The 21,008-nt window shown below is 31.2% G+C and overlaps 1 pseudogene across 1 annotated transcript; it reads right to left on the reverse strand.

Moving 5' to 3' along the window:
- Nucleotides 1-16,150: 16,150 nt before the first annotated feature.
- On the reverse strand, nucleotides 16,151-16,239 carry BDBG_16341 (annotated as a pseudogene). Its single transcript has one exon. The product of its transcript is annotated as a tRNA-OTHER (tRNA).
- Between the last annotated feature and the right edge of the window lie 4,769 nt (nucleotides 16,240-21,008).

Raw genomic sequence — 21,008 nt, forward strand, 5'->3', positions numbered from 1 at the left:
GATTATCTGTTCTTCACTGAGATATACTTAATTACAGTATTTTCTGTTATAATTGACTCACTTGTTTCTGTATAATGAGAATATTATATGCTTTCTTCACTGTACCTGGCTGTGAGGTTAAGCATTTTCATTTCACTCTCAACTCAGATATAAGACTATGAATGAAGATCTGTAAATAGAAAGATGTTGAATACTCTTCATTCAATGTGAGATAGTGTAAGCTGAAGTGTGTGAAGTATGATATAAGATCACTCACTTATCTACACTTAGTGAAGTATTTATAACACTTATCTTACATATTCACTTTCTCAAAGTTGTACAAGATTCATTTGAAAAACTTATTTCATATTCATGAGAATGAATATTGCTTCAGATCTGTGAGATTCATCTTTTCATCAGTTATTCATAATAACTTCACTTTTTCATGTAGAAATGCAGCAGATCTTAAGACTTGTTGAAATTCTGTTGACTATCTGTCTGTGAGTTCACATTCAATCTGATAATATAATCACATCTGACTTAGCCAGCTGATTGCAGCATCATTTTTTCAGTCATTATTGAAGCTTAATGACTCTGACAGATCTTCTGACTTGATATATTTCATGCTTGAATTCTCATCCTGCGCAGTGATCTCTGATGATGTATATACTTCTGAAGAGATTGTGAATAATTGTGATAAGATCTCCAGGTTTAATGTAGTCATCTGTCTGTGTAAACATTCAATCTCTTACTGCAGGTCTAAGATCTGGTTTTCTCTATTCTTATTAATGATGGTGATTGTGTTGATGAAGCTCTTTATAGTGAATACTTAATCTGCAGTGAATGCCAATTGTTGTTTAACTTTCATCTTAGCCTGCCACTATGTACACAAGGCCTCAATCTTGTTTAGAATTCTCATATACATACAGAGCTTTGATTTCAGTTCAGTGATCTCAGTCACTTTTCTTACTGCTTTAAGTAAACTCTCTGAGAGATTCTGTATATCTTTCAGTTCAGATAGCAGAGAAGAGTGTTATTTATATCAGCTAGAAGAGATATTCATTTCAGTGATTTCTCATTGATTGTACAATGTCTATTATTATATCACTGTATCATTATATTACTATATCATTATATGATTTCTGTTATCATTGTATGACTTCAGTGATGGCCACCCCTCTCTTTTATTTCTTTGAGTGAAGAGTGATCTTCTTTGAATCTGGTTCATCACTCTCATTCATTTTCTCACATCTCATTCATTTGCATACATAGCATTCGCCTGAGCATGAAGTTTTCCCTCAACAAGTAAAGCAGTATCAATTGAATGCTCTTTCACTCATCACTCTTCATATGCTATCTTTTGAGACATTCTAGAACCACACTGGCATGATAACTATGAATCACTTTGTAGACAGAATTATCATGCCCTGGAGAAGCCTGCGCTTCTCACCAGTTTTTAGACATGCTACTAGATGTGATTCAAAGATTGCTTAAGTCAGTGTATGATTACAGGCGTACACTGGCTTCTTATATATTGTAATATCATACACTAAATTAATTAGTGGCCGCTATGGCCCCCCTTTACATTCGTACGCTAGTAGTTCGGAAGCGGCCGAGTTATTATCCGACGGTCGTACGTTCTTCCGAATCACAGCAGTGTTTTAACATCTTCTGATACTTTGAAACTATTTGACAATATCATGACAAAAGAAAAGAGAACACAGTCTTAAAGATAGACACATTAAATAGATAGATAGAAAAGAATAAAAAGGAAAAAATAAAGTAAAATAAAGAGAGACTGTAATGCAACAAATTCTCAAAAGATAGTATATAGCTGTTTTAACAGACTATATCTGATCAATTTCCTCCTCTTCATATTCAGATATTTCTGAATTCAGTCATTTCCTCGTAGCTGCTTGAGTTTCTGATAGAAAGTCTATTAAGTATTTAATTCCTGTCTCAGTTGAGAATAAGAATCTCATATTTAATTGATTTAGATCATACTTCTCTTTCAATCTGACTCTGAGACTATTGTATAATGCACAGTGCATTACAATATGCTCAGAATTCTCATTTGCATTGCAGAATGAGCATTCTATTGAATCAAATCTATTATCAAATCTTTGCATATAAGATTTGAAATAGCCATGTCCTAGTTTTAGCTGTATTATAGATGAGAATATTTTCTTTTTACATTTAATTGAACAAGATTTCCACTTGGGTTTTGTTTCATATCTTGAATAATGTATACTCTTCTTTTGTTTCTGCCAGCTTTCATTCCACTTGTCTAAACAAGATTTTTTGATTTCTTACTCTTAATCAGGTTGAAGACAGATATCTTCTTCTTTACAATTTCAGAAATAGTCTTATAACTACAGTTAAATAAGAACTGAGTTTCAGTGATCTTTTTCTTACAGAAGATATAACTCATGAAGATTAACTATAATATTTATAATCAGAAGCTGCTTATAATAGTGAAATGCTTCTATCACTGATATCACTACTTTAAGTGTCTCATGACAGTGATTACTGTTAGAACTGATCATTATAGCTTATAACAGTTTACTTTAAACAAGAAACTCTCACAGCAGCAGATCTGCTGAGCTCAGAGACTGAGTGAATTATGATTCAAGATAGAGTATATTAAGAGAACTAAGAACTTAGCAGATGAACTCTTTTACAGGCCTGACTATATTAAGAAGATCAGAATAACAGAAACAGAGAGACTAGAACAGAATCAAAAGCTTCACAGAATGCTTAAACTAAGTATTGCAAAGAGATTGACTGAAGAGTCTCTTAATTCTTTATAAGAGAAGAAGAGAGAAAGAGAAAAGAAGTCTGTATAACTACTTTCTATAATACTGAGAGTCAATATTCTAAGAATTTCTGTAAGAATTCTTGAAGAGAGTATCTATAATCTGAAGACTTTACAGGCTTTAAGAAGTACTGTGAAAGACCTGATATAAGAAGAAACAGAGTATAAGTCTTTATAAGATCTTCTGTTCAGATTGTCTGAACTATAACTGAAGAATGAATATACTCAGTATATTCAGAAACTACTCACAGCAGGAACTAATTCTGCAGAAATAAAGAATTGAAGAGACTTAAATAATCTCTTATAAAGAGAGAGCTGAATTTATGTATCTGTAAATGAGTTTCTATGTATAGAACTTATTAAAAGATATCATGACTCTTCTTTAATAAGTTATTTTACAGATACTGGAACCCATGAGTTGCTTATAAGAAAATACTTCTGACTGAAGGTATGAGAACTTATGAAGAAGATAATGAATTCTTATACTATTTATCAGAGTTTGTGAATAGTACAGTTCAGATTATATAAAGAACTTACTTCTCTACTTATTCTATGAGAACCTTGAGAACAGCTAGAAATGAACATTCTCATGAGTCTCTCTGAAAGTAAGAACATATATATTGCCTGCTTTGACAGTATGCTGATGATAGTAGATTACTTTATTAAGATGACACATGTGGCGGGCTGCGCCCGATCAATCATATAGACTATTCCGTACACTTCATAGATTTCTACCGCCTCATTCCCGATCGCCGATTCTCGGCTGCTACAAACGCGTGTATATTCTTCCGCCTCGAAGCACTACCATGTACATCACCACATACACATATAAATATTCACTTTGATTGCTGATTCTCACACTTTCTCTTTCTTTTCTTCTCTAATGTTTTTCTCTTTGTTATATAAGATCTATCAATATTATATCAATCTATTCAGCATAGGCCTCTTATACTAGAAAAATTTTCATCATCTTCTTATTAGAAATGATTATTCATGCATTATCTTCTCATTAGAAATGATTATTCATCAAGAGATATCTGAACATATAACAACATGTAAGAAAGAGAAACAATCAGTTAAAGCAGACACTGAGTTCTCAGATAGAAGCTTGCTCATCAGTCACTCTGACTCTGTAATAAGATCTTATAAAGAGAGTAAGATCTTATAAGAGAATATCAGTGAAAGACCTGAGAGTTCTGACATTCAGATGTATAAGATATTCATACAATTACACATCTGATAATCAATAATCATGTCTAATAATAATATGAGAGAACTCTTGAATGTGAGTATAGAAGTGATATCACAGTGACTTCAAGCAATGTTGAAATTACAACAGCAATAAATAGCTGATATGTATACAACTCAATAATACTAATATGAAGAGATTCAACAATTATCATAATAAGAAACTCAGACAATTTCAACATCTATAGAATTGAATATAAAAGCACTGAAAGAATGCTTAGATACTTCTGTATATTTTAATACTTTCAATCTCACTCTCTACTCATCATGAAGAATGAAAATGCTCATGAAACTGAGTATAGATGAAGATGTCATCAGTTCACTAATTAATCAAGATTAATATATCAATGAATAATTGAAGGATCACATGAAACAGAAGTTTCATCCATGAATGAAAGCATGTAAACCAGTGTTGTAAATGCCTGATAACATTATCAAATATCTTGATGTCCTGTTCTGAGACACTGTTATGTAATAGAAAGTATTAGATTGATTACAGAGTATCTGACAGAGAAATACTTCTCTTACAACATTCATCTCTGACTTCAATATTAAAATCCTAGAAGTAGGAGATTAATCTTGAGAGAATTGAATGAAGATTAGTATACTCAAGAAGACATTAACTTTCAAACTCTTACAGGCTCTTATAAGTGTAGATGAAGACTAGACTTATGAAGGCTTCTGTACACAGCTTCAGACATTGAATAACTGTCTTATCAAGCTCAAGAGTATACAGAACAGTGATAGAAGATGTTATATCTCAGTAACTCATATATTCACACTGAAGAATAACAATAATGCAGATACTATGAATTGAGTAGACTCAAATATCTATATATAAGCAAGAGTCTCTGCTGTTTGAACAGGCTTTCAAGTTTCTGATATCACTTCTGAAGAAGTCACTGATCAATATCAATAAGAAGTGTGTATTAACTGTAACTGATCAGAGCACATTGCTTTCAACTGCTGATCAATCTATATACCTTCTCAATTGAGAGAAAGATCAGTGTCTTCTTATTCAAAAGATAAATCAGTGTCTGTTCACATCAATCATATTACAGTGAAGAAAGATTCAGAAGATAACTATAAGAATGTCTCAGTGAAACAGAGAAAAGATTAGCTCCTGTTCAAATTTGTAAACAGAAGCTTGAAAAGATCAGATGACAATGATTTGAAGAGAAAATAACAATGAATGTGATTCTTATATCTACTGTGATTGATAACATGTATAATATGAAAGCTATGATAGACAGCAGTCTATACTACTATATAATGATAAAATCTTCAGTTGTAAGACATTATAATCTTCAGTGTATCTCTTTATCAAAACTCTGACTTCTTGCAGAATTTGATAATCTGAAGAATGTTTGTATCTGTTATATAGTAAAACTAAACATCAATGTGAGAGAACATCAATGTGAAGATGTCTATATATATGAAGTTGATAATCTCAACTATAATCTTATATTAGAACTTGCCTGACTATCTGAACAAGGCATCTTGCTGAATACTTGAAACAGGAGCTTGATATTCTCTAATGATGACAGGATTCATGAAGATGATATTCACAAGACTATGAATCTTACACAGATCTCTGTCAATGCTTATAAAATACTCTGAAAAAGAAGTCATTATCAAAATCACTAATAGAGTTACTGATAAGTTCACTGACAGTAGAATCATATGTCAATCTATTTCATCAGTCTGACTGATATCAAAAAGGCTCTAGAAAAGTTATTCTGTGTTATAATAACAGATTCTTGTATAAAACTCTCTCAATAATATCATGAATATCTAGATATCTTCTGACAAGATAATATTATAAACATACTCTTCTTATGAGATTCTGAAGTGAATCACAGTATTAAGTTAGAGAAAAAGAATGATAAGAATTCTGAACTATTATAAGATTCTCTTTATAACATGTTCTGAGATAAACTTCTTCTTCTTTAAAAGACACTCAATGATTTGTTGAATAAAGAATTCATACATATTAGCAACTCTTTCACCACAGTCTCTATTCTCTTTGCAAAGAAACCAGGTGAAGGACTCTGATTCTGTATGAATTATTGAGAATTGAACAGATTAATAAAGAAAGACTGTTATTCTTTATCTCTTATCAATGAAACTCTAGCTTGTATTGAACAAGCTCAATGATTTACAAAGTTAGATATCATTGCTGTGTTTCATAAGATCTACATCACTGAAGAAGATGAGTGACTTATAACATTCTGAATATAATATAATCTCTTTGAATGAGTAGTCACACTCTTTGAACTGATCAATACTCTCAGTACATTTCAGAAGTATATTAACTGAGCACTCTGAGACTTTCTTGATGAATTTACATCTACTTATCTAGATAACATTCTCATCTTCACTGATAAATTCAGAAAGAAATATCAAGAGCATGTGTAAAGAATATTACAATAACTATGAGAAGTGAAACTATTAATTGATATTGACAAGTGTGATTTCAAAGTCAAGAGTACTAAATACTTAGATTTCATCATAGAAGCTGATAAGAGAATTTAAATGAATTCTGAGAAGGTCTCTGCTATTCTTGAATAAGAGGTCTCACACACTGTGAAAGATGTATGAAGCTTCATCAAATTTGCTAACTTCTATCAGTAATTTATATGAAACTTCTCAGATATTATGAGATTACTTACAGAACTCACTAAGAAAGATGCAGTATTTCAATAATTAGTAGATACTGAAGCTGCATTTACACAGATAAAGAAGATGTTCATTAATATCTCTCTGCTGATAACATTCAATTCTGATTATAAGATAGTTATTGAAGCTGATTTCTCTGACTATGTAACAGAGAGAGCAATATTATAATATAATGATAAAGATGTTCTATAATCATGTGTCTTTATATCTAAGAAACTGAGTTCTGCTGAATGCAATTATGAGATCTATAATAAGAAACTTCTTATGATTATACACTGTTTAGAAGAATAAGACTCTGAACTCTGAAGTATCTCTGAATTTAAAATAGTCATAGATTATAAGAACCTCAAATACTTCACAACTATCTATAAACTCATTAAATGACAGATACAATGATCTGAGTTCTTAAGCTACTTTTATTTTATAATACACTACTGTTCTGACAGCCAGAACTTAATGACAGATGCTCTTTTATGATGAGAGTAAGATATGTTATCTGATATAACAGATACTCACTAAATGAATTAAGAGCACTGACTCTTGAATCTGAAGATACTAGTTGATCAAGATGAAATAACTCATGATACTATATACACTTCTTCAATTAAAACACTCTCTCTTCAAACTGACACTGACACTGACACTGATATCTTGACTTCTTCTGAACCTACACTGAATGAATTATAATATATAACAGCTCAAACTGATGAACTTCTCTAAGCACTTACTGAAGCAGTATATCAAGAAGCACTCTGATTCTCTCCAGAACTATGTATAAGAACTAACATCTCAGAATGCTCAATTAATGATAATAATGCTCTATAGTTCTGTAAGTGATGTTGAGTCTTCTACTTCAAACTCTTATACACTCGGATAATGCAAGAGATGCATAATTTATATATAACTGATTATTCAGGTTATGAATAACTGTATTAAATGATCTTCTGAGAGTTCTACTGATCTGAGATATTAAACAGCATCAGATGTTTTATCTGAAACTGTAACTGTTATTTCTTCATCATCTTGTGAAAGAACTGTAGAAAAGATCTGCTGAAATCACTTGATATCTCTGATAGAATCTGATGAGATGTGATAATTAACTTCACTATTGATCTCTCTGAGAGTAAGAACTATAGAAACATTCTGATCATTATGAACTGATTGAGTAAGAGTGTTATATTAAAACCCTGTGACAAGATGAATACTGAACAAGTCACTGAAGCTTTTCTAAGAAGCCTGTTCTATCAGATGCATGAATTACTGAGATTTATAGTATCAGATCAGAGCTGTCAATTTGTGAGTGCTCTCTGAACAAGAATCTGTCAAGTTCTCAAGATTATACACTGTCTGTTAACTATCTATCACTCTGAGACTGATAATGCATCAGAACAGACAATTCAGACTGTAAAGAACTATCTTTATAAGTTCTGCAATTACTTACAAGATGATTTGCATGACCTGCTTCTACATACAGAGATTGCTATCAATGAATGAGATGCTGTTTCAACAGATATAAGCCTGTTCTTCCTTACACACAGTTATCACATGAAGATGTTGAATCTTCTAGAGATTACACAGTTCATACTGAACTTCTGCAGTTCAATTCAGATCACTGATAATATAGTAACAAAACTCTGAGATACTCATAATTGAGCAGAGGTCTTCATGACAACTGTGAAACAAGATTAAGAGAATCAAATCAATGTTCACTGAGACTCTGCTGAATAATATAAGATAGAAGATCTAGTATAATTAAATATTAAGAATATATGAATTATATGTCCATCTCATACACTAGATGACTGTCATGTCAAGTATAAAGTGATAGAAGTTCTAGATAGTCACAACTACTGTCTTAATACATCATCAGAAATTCATAATATCTTTCACACAAGCTTGCTCTGCTGCACTGTCACTGATCTGTTCTCTTCTCAACTAATTTTCAACTGACAATCACCAGAGATCATAGAAGAAGATAATGAGCTTGAGTGAGAGATTGAAGATATTTCTGATAAGAGATCACACAGCTGCAGTTAATAATATCTTATGAAATGAGTCAGCTATGATCAACTGACCTGGACTCTGAGTTTCATATTATCTGAAATGACAGTTCTTGACTGATGAGAACTGCTTCTGAAAAGAGAGGGCTAATGTGACAGGCTGTGCCTGATCAATTATATAGACTATTCTGTACACTTCATAGATTTCTATCACCTCATTCCTGATCATCAATCCTCAGCTGCTATGAATGTGTATGTTCTGATCACTGATCCTCGGCTGCTACAAATGCGTGTATATTCTTCCACTCTGAAGCACCACCGCGTACACCATCACATACATGTATAAATATCCACTTCAATTGCTGATTCTTGCACTTTCTCTTTCTTTTCTTCTCTAACATTTTTCTCTTTGTTATATAAGACCTATCAATATTATACCGATCTATTCGGCGTAGGCCTGTTACAACACACTTTATATTCACCTGTAAGAACTTAAAGTCAAAGAATTTGACTTATATCTTTGTCTATGATATAGTTCAGTTTGGACTGACCGCTGAGACCATGAATTTCACATTTGATCTCATTTGATCTGGTCTCATACATTTCTTGGCGTGAATCCCGCTGGGACTTGCCATTAAAAAAACATACAAAGTGACTATATATCAGATCTTAAAATGAAACCATGACTTGAAAAAAATGAGAAAGTAGTTTCATTTGGTCTCATTTAGTTCCATTATTAGCATAAAGTTACTATTTTTAGACATTTTAAGGTTTATTTTAGACTATTTTTAATTTTTTAAAAAGTAATGCTTTTTGGTAACACTCAAATGAGATTTAAAGTCATTTAGAGCAATAAAAATAATTTAAATTGAGAAGTGAAAATCATGGTCTCATTTGGAAAATGTGACAAGAGTAGACAGTAAGTTTCACTGAGACAGTATGAAACTACTATCTAATGTTAAAACTGTGTAATGAGATCAGTCAAATTGATAATGAGACTATCAAAAAATCTAATCCTGGTCTCAGACACGGTCACACGGTCAGTCTAGTTCAGTTGCATGAGTTATCTGTGAATATTATCTCAGACAGAGAATCAATCTTTGTAAAAGAGTTCTGATCTAAGCTGATAACTATACTGAAGATCTTGTGACATCTAAGTATGACTTTTCATCAACAGACAGATGATCAGATAGAATATCTGATGAGTATATTAAAACAGTATCAGTCATACTTTGTCAATTATAATCAGAATGACTGAGTGCATTGATTATCACTTACAGAGTATATATACAACAACTCAAAGTATGTCAGTACAGATAAAACTCTCTTTGAGATACTCACTGAGACTTATCTGTGAATAATCTTGATAAACCTGTGAGAGTACACTATAGAGTGTGATAATATCTGTGAATGAGCTGAGAGAATTCAGAATATCTGAAAGATAGTCTGTGAATTCTTGAGAAAGACTCAAGAGTATCAGAAGAGATACTATGACTTTAAGTATATTATAGAGAGTTTTAAGAAAAATGATAGAGTCTGACTGAGTCTAGAGAATATTATTATATATAAATTTAGTAAGAAGCTGAATCTCCTACAGATAGAGTCTTATAAGATTATGAAGAAAGTTAGCTCACAGTTCTACAGATTGAAACTATTATCTGAATTATAGATATATAATATTTTTTATATCACTTTACTCTGTGAATATAAGAAATTCTTAGAAGAGAACTCTGTACCTCATCACTCTGTTTATAAAGTGCTAGAGAGTGAAAGAGAATATCAGATCAAAGAGATTATTAGCTCAGAGAAGTGAGATCACAAGCTCTGATTCAAGATTCATTGATAAGAGTATGCTGATAAAATGAATAAGTTCACTTAAGAATCATTCAAGCAGATAAGATATCTGTAGAAGCTAAGACATAACTTTTATACTATAAATTCTGATAAGTCAGAATAATGTGATCTTTACTAAGAATCTGATTGTGATAAAGATATTAATATTATCATTTATAAACTCTAGTCTATAAGATAATAAGTTTCTACTGAAATGAACAGTTCATGATGTATGCAAAGAAAAGAAGAAATCATATTCTTATTAAAGTTAAAAAATAAAGAAAATAAAAACAGAACTGTGAATATAATTTAGAGATTAATAAAGAAAAAATAAAGAAAACTTACACTTATATTCTTAATATCTGTAACATTTAATCTCTCTGTGACTATTAATTCCTCTCTTCAGAGAAGTAGAGAGTATTATATCTGTAGTACAGATAATTGTTGCATTTGATGTGAAGACTGTCAGAAATGTACAGACTTCAGAGAAGCTGAATATCAGAGTGTACACAGTTGTAACAGAGTCTTGAGAGCTGGCTATTTATACATATGATCAGATATCTTTCATGAAGCTGTGTCTGCTCTCTCAGTTATACTGAAGTATTCAGCCTGAAAATAATTAAGATGTGAAGAGAGAGCTCATCTGTTCAGATCAACTTCTGTTATAAATTCATGACATTTTTATTGTCTTAATTACCTGGATTTTACAGATACTCAGAGACTCATCTCTCATTAATAATGAGATTGCAGAAATGCACTGCAGTATGAGAACTGTTGATAGAGAATCTAGACATATTTACATATATCTGATCAGAGATTGTGTGAGTAGAAAGAGAGTGATTATAGGTCTGTAAAGCTGCAGAAGACACTGACAACACTGAAAGCTTTGTAAGAACTGTCAGCTAGAATCTGTAAGAAATTACTTATCAAAAGACTTACAGCAAAGAGTGAGACTGTGCTGCTTGAAGTCAGAGACTGATCTAAGAGAGACATGAGATTAATCACTGACCTGAAGATCAAGTGTGATGACAGAGCAGAGAAGAGTGAAGACACTATTATAAGTGATGATATTCCTGCTTCATCAGCTAGTAAAATGTAATCAGAGAAGTTATAGAAATACTTATAAAAAGCTCAGCAGTAATCAGATATTCTTTGTAAAGATATTGAAATTAAAAAAAGTTTTATTCTTGAGAAGTTCTTGAATCAATATACAGATATTATTAAAATCACTCTCTCTATATTATCTGAATGAAAACACTTTATAAATGAATGAGAATACTCATAGTTTATAATATTAAAAGCTATTACAGAAAAAGAAAAAAGAAGATAAGATTCTGTGAATAGATCTGAGATATTTATACTACTCTAAAGAGATTTATTTGCACTGTAAGTGATTCTGCAGAACAGTCAGATCACTCTAGTAAATAAAGTATGATTATGAATTACAGATCTGAATCTTTATATATAACTATAAAGAGTGATTGCAGACTGCAGATATCTTGATTCTACAATTCTACAGAGTTAGTAAAAGAATGAAAAATTCCTCATATTTTTCTACAGTGTCAAAGAATGATGATTTACAAGAATAAGTAAAAGATTAACTCACAAATACTTCTCTTTGATGAGAGTGATCTCACAGAAAGTGATTCATTTGCAGAATGAATCTATGTGATAGTCACACAAGAATCTTATAAAAAAATGATTAAAGAACAACTGAAATTCTTCACATTGAAAGATGTAGAATGAATCTGTGTAATAATTACATCAGAATCTTATGAAAATGATTGAGAGTCAATCAAAACTCTTCTGTATAGAAGGTGTGAGATGAATCTATATAATAGTCAGAGAATGATTTGCAGATTATAAACAATCTTATGAAATAAGAAACTGAGTGACAGACTCTTTTCTCTTTATAATAATAAGGGATTTTTTCCTCACTGAGGTTTTTTTTTATATAGATATGAAGGATTTTTAGCGAGTATCACTGCAGTGCTGAGCCTGATTCTATGAAATCACTCAGTAAAAGGCTTCACGGATGAAGTCTTAGAGAGAGAGAGATATATAAGAAATCTCACTTCTTGCAGATTCTTTATCTCTATTTCTATCTCTCATATAATCAATAGAGTTAGCAGACCTTGACTACACAAACTATATAGACTGAAGTTCACGAATACTATTCATAACTCAGCTTGAATGCTATTATACATTTAATCACTACATTTTATCTTTCTATCATGAATACTTCTAGTAGTTAACAGTATATATCACGCCAAGCTGCAAACACCTGAATAATCGCCTGCGAGCACTTATTCTTACACAATGTTTGTACATAAGTCTTCAAATCATGAATAAATCATTAAGTGAGAAAGTCTTTGAATATTAACCAGCTACATGTGTTAATTTCATTCATTATTATTCATAGACTGGCCGCCAGAACCATGAATTTCACATTTAATCTCATTTAATCTGGTTTTATACATTTCTTAGCATAAATGCTGCTGGGACTAATTATTAAAAAAACATGCAAAGTGACTATATATCAGATCTCAAAATGAGATCATGACTTAGAAAAAATAAGAAAATATTCTTATTTGATTTCATTTAGTCTCATTCTTAATATAAAGTTATTATTTTTAGATATTTTAAGGTTTTCTTTAGACTATTTTTAATTTTTTAAAAAGTAACACTTTTTGATAATACTCAAATGAGATTTAAAGTCATTTTAAGAAATAAAAAGAATTTAAATTAAGAAGTGAAAATCATGATCTCATTTGAAAAATATGATAAGAGTAGATAGTAAGTCTCACTGAAACAGTATAAGACTACTATCTAATGTTAAAACTGTGTAATGAAATCAGTTAAATTGATAATAAGATCATCAAATATTCTGATTCTGATTTCAGACACGGTCACACGGCCAGTCTAATTATCTATCAGTGCTTTGTATATAGTATAACATCATTTTCATAATCATCAATTAATATAGTAGTGATTTTATTGTATAATTTGAATTGAAGATCTGATCAGTGTATTTAATATTTCAATTCAATCACTTATTATAGTATGACTGAGCATCTCATCTTGATAATACTGTAATTGTTAAGTTAATTCAGTTTTAATTAAATAATTATTTATAGATCTATTTTCATTGAGTTTTATATACACTTCTATAATCAGCTTTCTTTATATCATCAGATTTTTAAATCATTACTTATAAGCTAAGTATCTGAGAAAAGCTGTTTATCTGTTAGAATGTGAGACATGTTAATTAAAATCACTTTTAATTCAATTTTAAAATATTAGATGTTATACTCTTTCAGCTCTGAGAGCTTTGGAATAATTTTCATTTTAATATAACTGTAATTGTTCTCGAATTTATAGATCTTATCTGTTTTAGCAGCTGACTTTGCAGTGAGATTGAGATTTATTCTCTATTTCTGTAAGTATTGCTCATAGATGATTTTCATCATATCTACTTCAGAGAACTCTGCTTCTTGTAAATAGCAAAGCATGTTATTATTTCAGTAATCTCATTAACAGAGCTATCTTGATTAAGACTATTTTAAGTAAGTGTAGAGTGAGACTGAATGCGCTTGATCAATCATATAAACTATTTTATTACACTTCATAGATTTCTACTGAGGTGTTGATTCTCAGTTACTTATTCTCTGTCAGAAGCTCCAATTCTCAGCTGAAAACTCATGAAATTTCTATTCTTCTGCTCTGAAGCTTTACTATATACATGTATAAATATTCACTCTGATCACTGATTTTCATACTTTCTCTTTCTTTTCCTTTTCTAATGTTTTTCACTTTATTAAATAAGATTTATAAATATCATGTCAATCTATTATTATTATTATTATTCTTCAATTATAGATGTATACAGTCAGAGACTATAACGTCTACCTGAGAACTTTTAATTCTCAGGGTTTTTCCTATATCTATAAAGTTAACTATTATACATTTATCAGTTTCAGATATATAAAATCAGAAAATTCTAGCTCAGAATACAAAAACTGTTTACAAATTGCAGCATTTTAACATCTTTTGATACTTTGAAATCATTTGATAATATCATGATAAAAGAAAAGAGAACACAGTCTTAAAGATAAACACATGAAATAGATAGATAGAAAAGAACAAAAAAAAGAAAAGAAAAAGTAAAGTAAAGAGAGCTACGGGCGCTAGTCATCCGCAGAATACATCTTAAGCTAATTACATTTAACCCTCTATAATTAACCGATCACTGTGTCCGTCCTCTCAGGCCAGCCACTAATTTCCAGAAGTGTTAGTTAGTGACTGCCACTGCTCACTTGATGACATACACACATCAAGCTTCCGGTTGCTGATCTCGGCCCTGTTAGATGTTCATAGGCCTATCAATCAGCTGTCATGACCTTGCCCTGTGTTAGAGACTAATTATAGGCTTAATAACTGCAGTTCTTTCTGCCAGTATTAGAACTTGACAGTGAGCTTACAGACTCTAGCCTATCAGAGTACTCTGTCTAGAGTGTAGATATATATCTAAGTGTACTAGTCATATAGTTTTCAAAATCATTCTCAGTATTTAAGTGAAAGCTAGGCTCTGATAACAGCCCTAGTTAGAGACTTGTTTAAGTAGTGTATAATCACTATATTAGACTTGACTCTATATTGTTAGAACCTTGACAGGTGCATAGTAGAATAGTGAGATATTGATATCTTATATCAGCTCTAGTAGATATTCAGAGAATCTCACTTAACTAGTGACTTGACTTACAGTAAGAAGTTCTATCTCATATCAATTCTTACTAATCAGGCTCAGCCTCTATTACATAAGAGCTTTCATGAATAAGAAGTGACAGATGTCAGTGATAAGATTCGAACTCATACATCTCTAATGTATACAGTCTTGATTACTAGTCTTATTAACTGAGTCATACTGATTATATCAATCTATTCAGTATAGATCTCTTACACTTGAAAAACATTCATTATCTTCTTACTAGAAATAATTACTTATTGAGAAGATATCTAAACACATAACAATATGTAAGAAATAGAAAAATAATCAATTAGTTAAGTAGATACTGAGTTCTTAGATAAAAGCTTACTCATCAGTCACTCTGACTCTGTAATAAGATTTTACAAAGAGAATAAAATCTTATAAAGAGAATGTCAGTGAAAGATCTGAGAGATCTGACAGTTTAAATGTATAAGATATTTATATAATTACACTTCTTCAGATTTCACAGATATTATATATTTAATAAACAATATAATCATGTTTAATGATAACATGAGAGAACTTTTAAATATAAGTATAAATGTTATTATTATTATTAGTATTCTTTCATTATACTCATATGCAAGCGGAGCTTATGATGAGTCCTTGCGTGATGTTAAATACAGGTCAAGTGTTGATTATACAGAAGGAAATACAGGTGTTGAGACCATGCCAAGATAACAAGAACATAGGAAAATACAAAGGAGTGACAATTAGATACATGCGATAATAACTTCCCAGCTCAGGAACATAGAGCAATTCATTAGAGCGATTTGTACACCTCTGTATTTATTAAAAACCTGAGATGCTTGAGTTCCGGATTTAATGTATCCCCTGCGGGTTTCGAACCCACGCGCCTTGGTTTCCCACGCCAAGGTGCTACCGGGTGGCCGCATTAACCATTCAGCCACCGGGGCTAAATATAAATGTAATCTTACAGTGACTCTGAGTAATATTGAAATTACAATAATAATAAATAGCTGATATGTATATAAATCAATAACACTAAGATAAGAAAATTCAATGATTAACTCAGTAAGAATCTCCTGTAATTTCAACTAGACTGACTGCTAAGATTATGAATTTCACATTTAATTTCATTTGATCTGATCTCATACATTTCTTGGCATATATTCTGCTAAGACTAGTCATTAAAAAAACATGCAAAGTGACTATATATCAGATCTTAAAATGAAATCATGACTTGAAAAAAGTGAGAAAGTGATCTTATTTAGTCTCATTTAGTTTCATTCTTGACATAAAGTTACTATTTTTAGACATTTTAAGGTTTTTTTTGAACTATTTTTAATTTTTTAAAAAGTAACACTTTTTGATAACACTAAAATGAGATTTAAAGTCATTTAAAGCAATAAAAATAATTTAAATTGAGAAGTGGAAATCATGGTCTCATTTGAAAAATGTGATAAGAGAAGACAGTAAGTCTCACTGAAACAGTATGAGAGTACTATTTAATGTTAAAACTGTGTAATGAGATCAGTCAAATTGGTAATGAGAATATTAAAAAATCTGGTCCTGGTCTCAGACACAGTCACGCGGTCAGTCTAATTTCAACATTAACAGAATTGAATATAAACACAATGCAAGTGCTGAAGAAATGCTTAGATACTCTTATATATTTTAATACTTTCAATCTCACTCTCTACTCATTATGAAGGCTGGAAATGCTTATGAAACTAAGTGTAGATGAAGATGCTATAAGTTTACTACTCAATCAAGATTGATATATCAAAGAACAATTGAAGAATTACATGAAACAGAAGTTTTATTCATGAATGAAAGCATATGAACCAGCATTGTGAATATCTGATAATATTATCAAATATCTTGATATTCTGTTCTAAGACACTGTCATGCAACAGAAAGCATTATGTGGCGGGCTGCGCCTGATTAATCATATAGACTATTCCGTTACACTTCACAGATTTCAATCACTTCATTCTCAAATGCGTACACTTCAATTCTCAGTCATTCTCAATCACCAATCCTCAGCCGCAACGCGTACACTCCGATTCTCAGCCATTCTGAATCACTGATCCTCAGCCATCATGAACGCGTATAGATTCTTCCACCCCGAAGCTCCACTGCATATGCCACTACATATGCATATAAATATTCACTTTGATTGCTGATTCTCACACTTTCTCTTTCTTTTCCTTCTCTAATGTTTTTCTCTTTGTTATATAAGACCTATCAATATCATACTGATCTATTCAGTGTAGGCTTCTTACACTAGAAAAACATTCATTGTTTTCTTATTAGAAATGATTATTCATGTATCATCTTCTCATTAGAAATGATCACTCACTGAGATATTCAAACATGTATCAATGTGTAAGAAATAAAGAAACAGTCAAATAGTTAAGTGAATACTGAGTTCTCAGATAGAAGCTTGCTCATCAGTTACTCTGACCCTGTAATAAGATCTTATAAAGAGAATATCAGTAAAAGACCTGAGAGTTCTGACACTCAGATATATAAGATATTCATATAATTACACTTCTTCAAGATTTCACAGATATTATACACTTAATGAATAACATGTCTAATAATAATATAAGAGAACTCTCAAACATAAGCATAGAAGTAATATCACAGTGACTCTGAGCAATGTTGAAATTACAACAGGAATAAATAGCTGATATGCATGTAACTCAATAACATCAATATAAAGAGATTCAATGATTATTATAACAAGAAACTCAGACAATTTCAACATCTACAGAATTGAATATAAAATCACTAAAAGAATGCTTAGATACTCTCACATATTTTAATACTTTCAATCTCACTCTCTACTCATCATGAAGAATGAAAATGCTTGTAAAACTGAGTGTGAATGAAGATATCATTGATTCACTAATTAATCAAGATTGATATATCAATGAATAATTGAAGAATCACATAAAACAGAAGTTTTATTCATAAATGAAGACATGTAAACCAGCATTGCAAACATCTGATAATATTATCAAACATCTCAATATTCTGTTCCAAGACACTGCCATGTAACAGAAAGTGTTAGATTGATTACAGAGTGTCTGACAGAGAAACACTTCTCTTACAATATTTATCTCTGACTTTGACACCAAGATTCTAGAAGCAGGTGATCAATTTTGAGAGAATTGAATGAAGATTAGCACACTCAAGAAGACATTAACTGTTGAACTCTGACAGGCTCTTGTAAGTGTAGATGAAGACCAGACTTATGAAGGCTTCTGCACACAGCTCCGGACATTGAATAACTGTCTTACCAAGCTCAAGAGTATACAGAACAGTGGCAGATGACATTACACAGTCACTCATACACTCATGCTGAAGAACAACAATGATGCAGATGCTATGAATTGAGTAGACTCAAATGTCTACACCTAAAGCAACAGTCTTCACTGTCTGAACAGGCTTCTGAGTTTCTGAGATCACTTCTGAAGAAGTTGCTAATCAATATCAACAAGAGATATGCATCAACTGTAACTGATTAGAACACATTGCTTTCAACTGCTGATTAATCTATGTGTCTTCACACTGAAGAGAAGAATCAGCATCTTCTCACTCAAGAGAAAGATCAGTGTCTTCTTATTTAAAGAATGAATCAGTGCCTGTCCGCATCAATCACATTGCAGTGAAGAAAGATTCAGAAGATAACTATAAGAATGTTCTGATGAAACAGGGAAAAGATTAGCTTCTGTTCAAATTCATAAACAGAAGCTTGAAGAGATCAGATAACAATAATTTGAAGAGAAAATAACAATGAATGTAATTCTTGTATCTACTGTAATTGATAACATGTATAATATGAAAGTCATGATAGACAGCAGTCTATGTTATTACACAATGATTAAATCTTTAATTGTAAGACATTATCATCTTCAGTGTATTCTCTTATCAAGACTCTGACTTCTTGCAGAATTTGATGATTCAAAAGACATTCACACTTGTTATATGATGAAACTAAATATAGATGTTGAAGAATATCAACATAAAGATGCCTATGCATATGAAGATGAGAATCTTGACTATGATCTCATACTAGAACTTGTCTGACTATCTGAGCAAGGCATCTTGTTGAATACTTAAAACAGAAGCTTAATATTCCTGAATAAAGATAGAATTCATAAGAATGATATTCACAAGACTATGAATCTTACACAGATCTCTGCCAACACTTATAAAATACTCTGGAAAAGAAGTCATTATCAAAATCACTGACAGAGTTACTGACAAAGTCACTGATAGCAGAATCATGTATTAATCTATTTTATCAGTCTGATCAATATTAAGAAAGCTCTAGAAAAGTTATTCTATACTATAATAACAGATTCTCACACAAGACTCTCTCAATAATATCATGAATATCTAGATGTCTTTCAATAAGATAATATTATGAATATACTCTCTTTACAAGACTCAGAAGTGAATCACAGTATCAAGTTAGAAAAGAAGAATGATAAGAACTTCAAGTCACTGTAAGATTCTCTTTATAATATTTCTTGAGATGAACTTCTTCTTCTTCAGAAGAAACTCAATGATCTGTTGAATAAGAAATTTATATATGTTAGCAACTCTTTCACTGCAGCTTCTATTCTCTTTGTAAAGAAGTCAGATGAAGAACTCTGATTCTGTGTGAACTACTGAGATCTGAACAGATTGATAAAGAAAGATCATTATTTCTTATCTCTCATCAATGAAATCCTAGCATATATCAGATGAGCTCAATGATTTACAAAGTGAGATATTATCACTATGTTTTATAAGATTTGTATTACTGAAGAAGATGAATGACTTACAGCATTCTGCATATGTTATAATGTCTTTAAATGAGTAGTCACACTCTTTGAACTGATTAATCTCTTCAGTAGATTTCAGAAGTATATTAAATGAGTACTCTGAGATTTTCTTAATGAGTTTATATCTGCTTATCTAGATAACATTCTTCTCTTTATTAATGAATTCAGAAAAGAGTATCAAGAGTATGTATAAAGAGTATTACAATTAGACTGGCCGCTGGAACCATGAATTTCACATTTAGTCCCATTTGGTCTGGTCTCATACATTTCTTGGCGTGAATCCCGCTGGGACTGGCTATCAAAAAAACATGTAAAGTGACTATATATCAGATCTTAAAATGAAACCATGACTTGAAAAAAATGAGAAAGTGGTCCCATTTGGTCTCATTTAGTCCCCTTCTTGGCATAAAGTTACTATTTTTAGACATTTTAAGGTTTTTTTTAGACTATTTTTAATTTTTTAAAAAGTAACACTTTTTGGTAACACTCAAATGAGATTTAAAGTCATTTAAAGCAATAAAAATAATTTAAATTGAGAAGTGAAAATCATGATCCCATTTGGAAAATGTGACAAGAGTAGACAGTAAGTCCCACTGAGACAGTATGGGACTACTATCTAATGTTAAAACCGTGTAATGGGATCAGTCGAATTGGTAATGGGACTATCAAAAAATCTGGTCCTGGTCCCAGACACGGTCACACGGTCAGTCTAATTACAATGACTATGAGAAGCAGAACTATCAATTGATATTGACAAGTGTGATTTCAAAGTTAAGAGTACTAAATACTTAGATTTCATTATAGAAGCTGGTAAGAAAATTCAAATGCATTCTGAGAAGATCTCTATCATTCTTGAATGAGAAGCTTCATATACTGTGAAA

Source organism: Blastomyces gilchristii (genome assembly GCF_000003855.2).
Source record: "Blastomyces gilchristii SLH14081 genomic scaffold supercont1.2, whole genome shotgun sequence".
Taxonomy (NCBI): Eukaryota; Fungi; Ascomycota; class Eurotiomycetes; order Onygenales; family Ajellomycetaceae; genus Blastomyces; species Blastomyces gilchristii.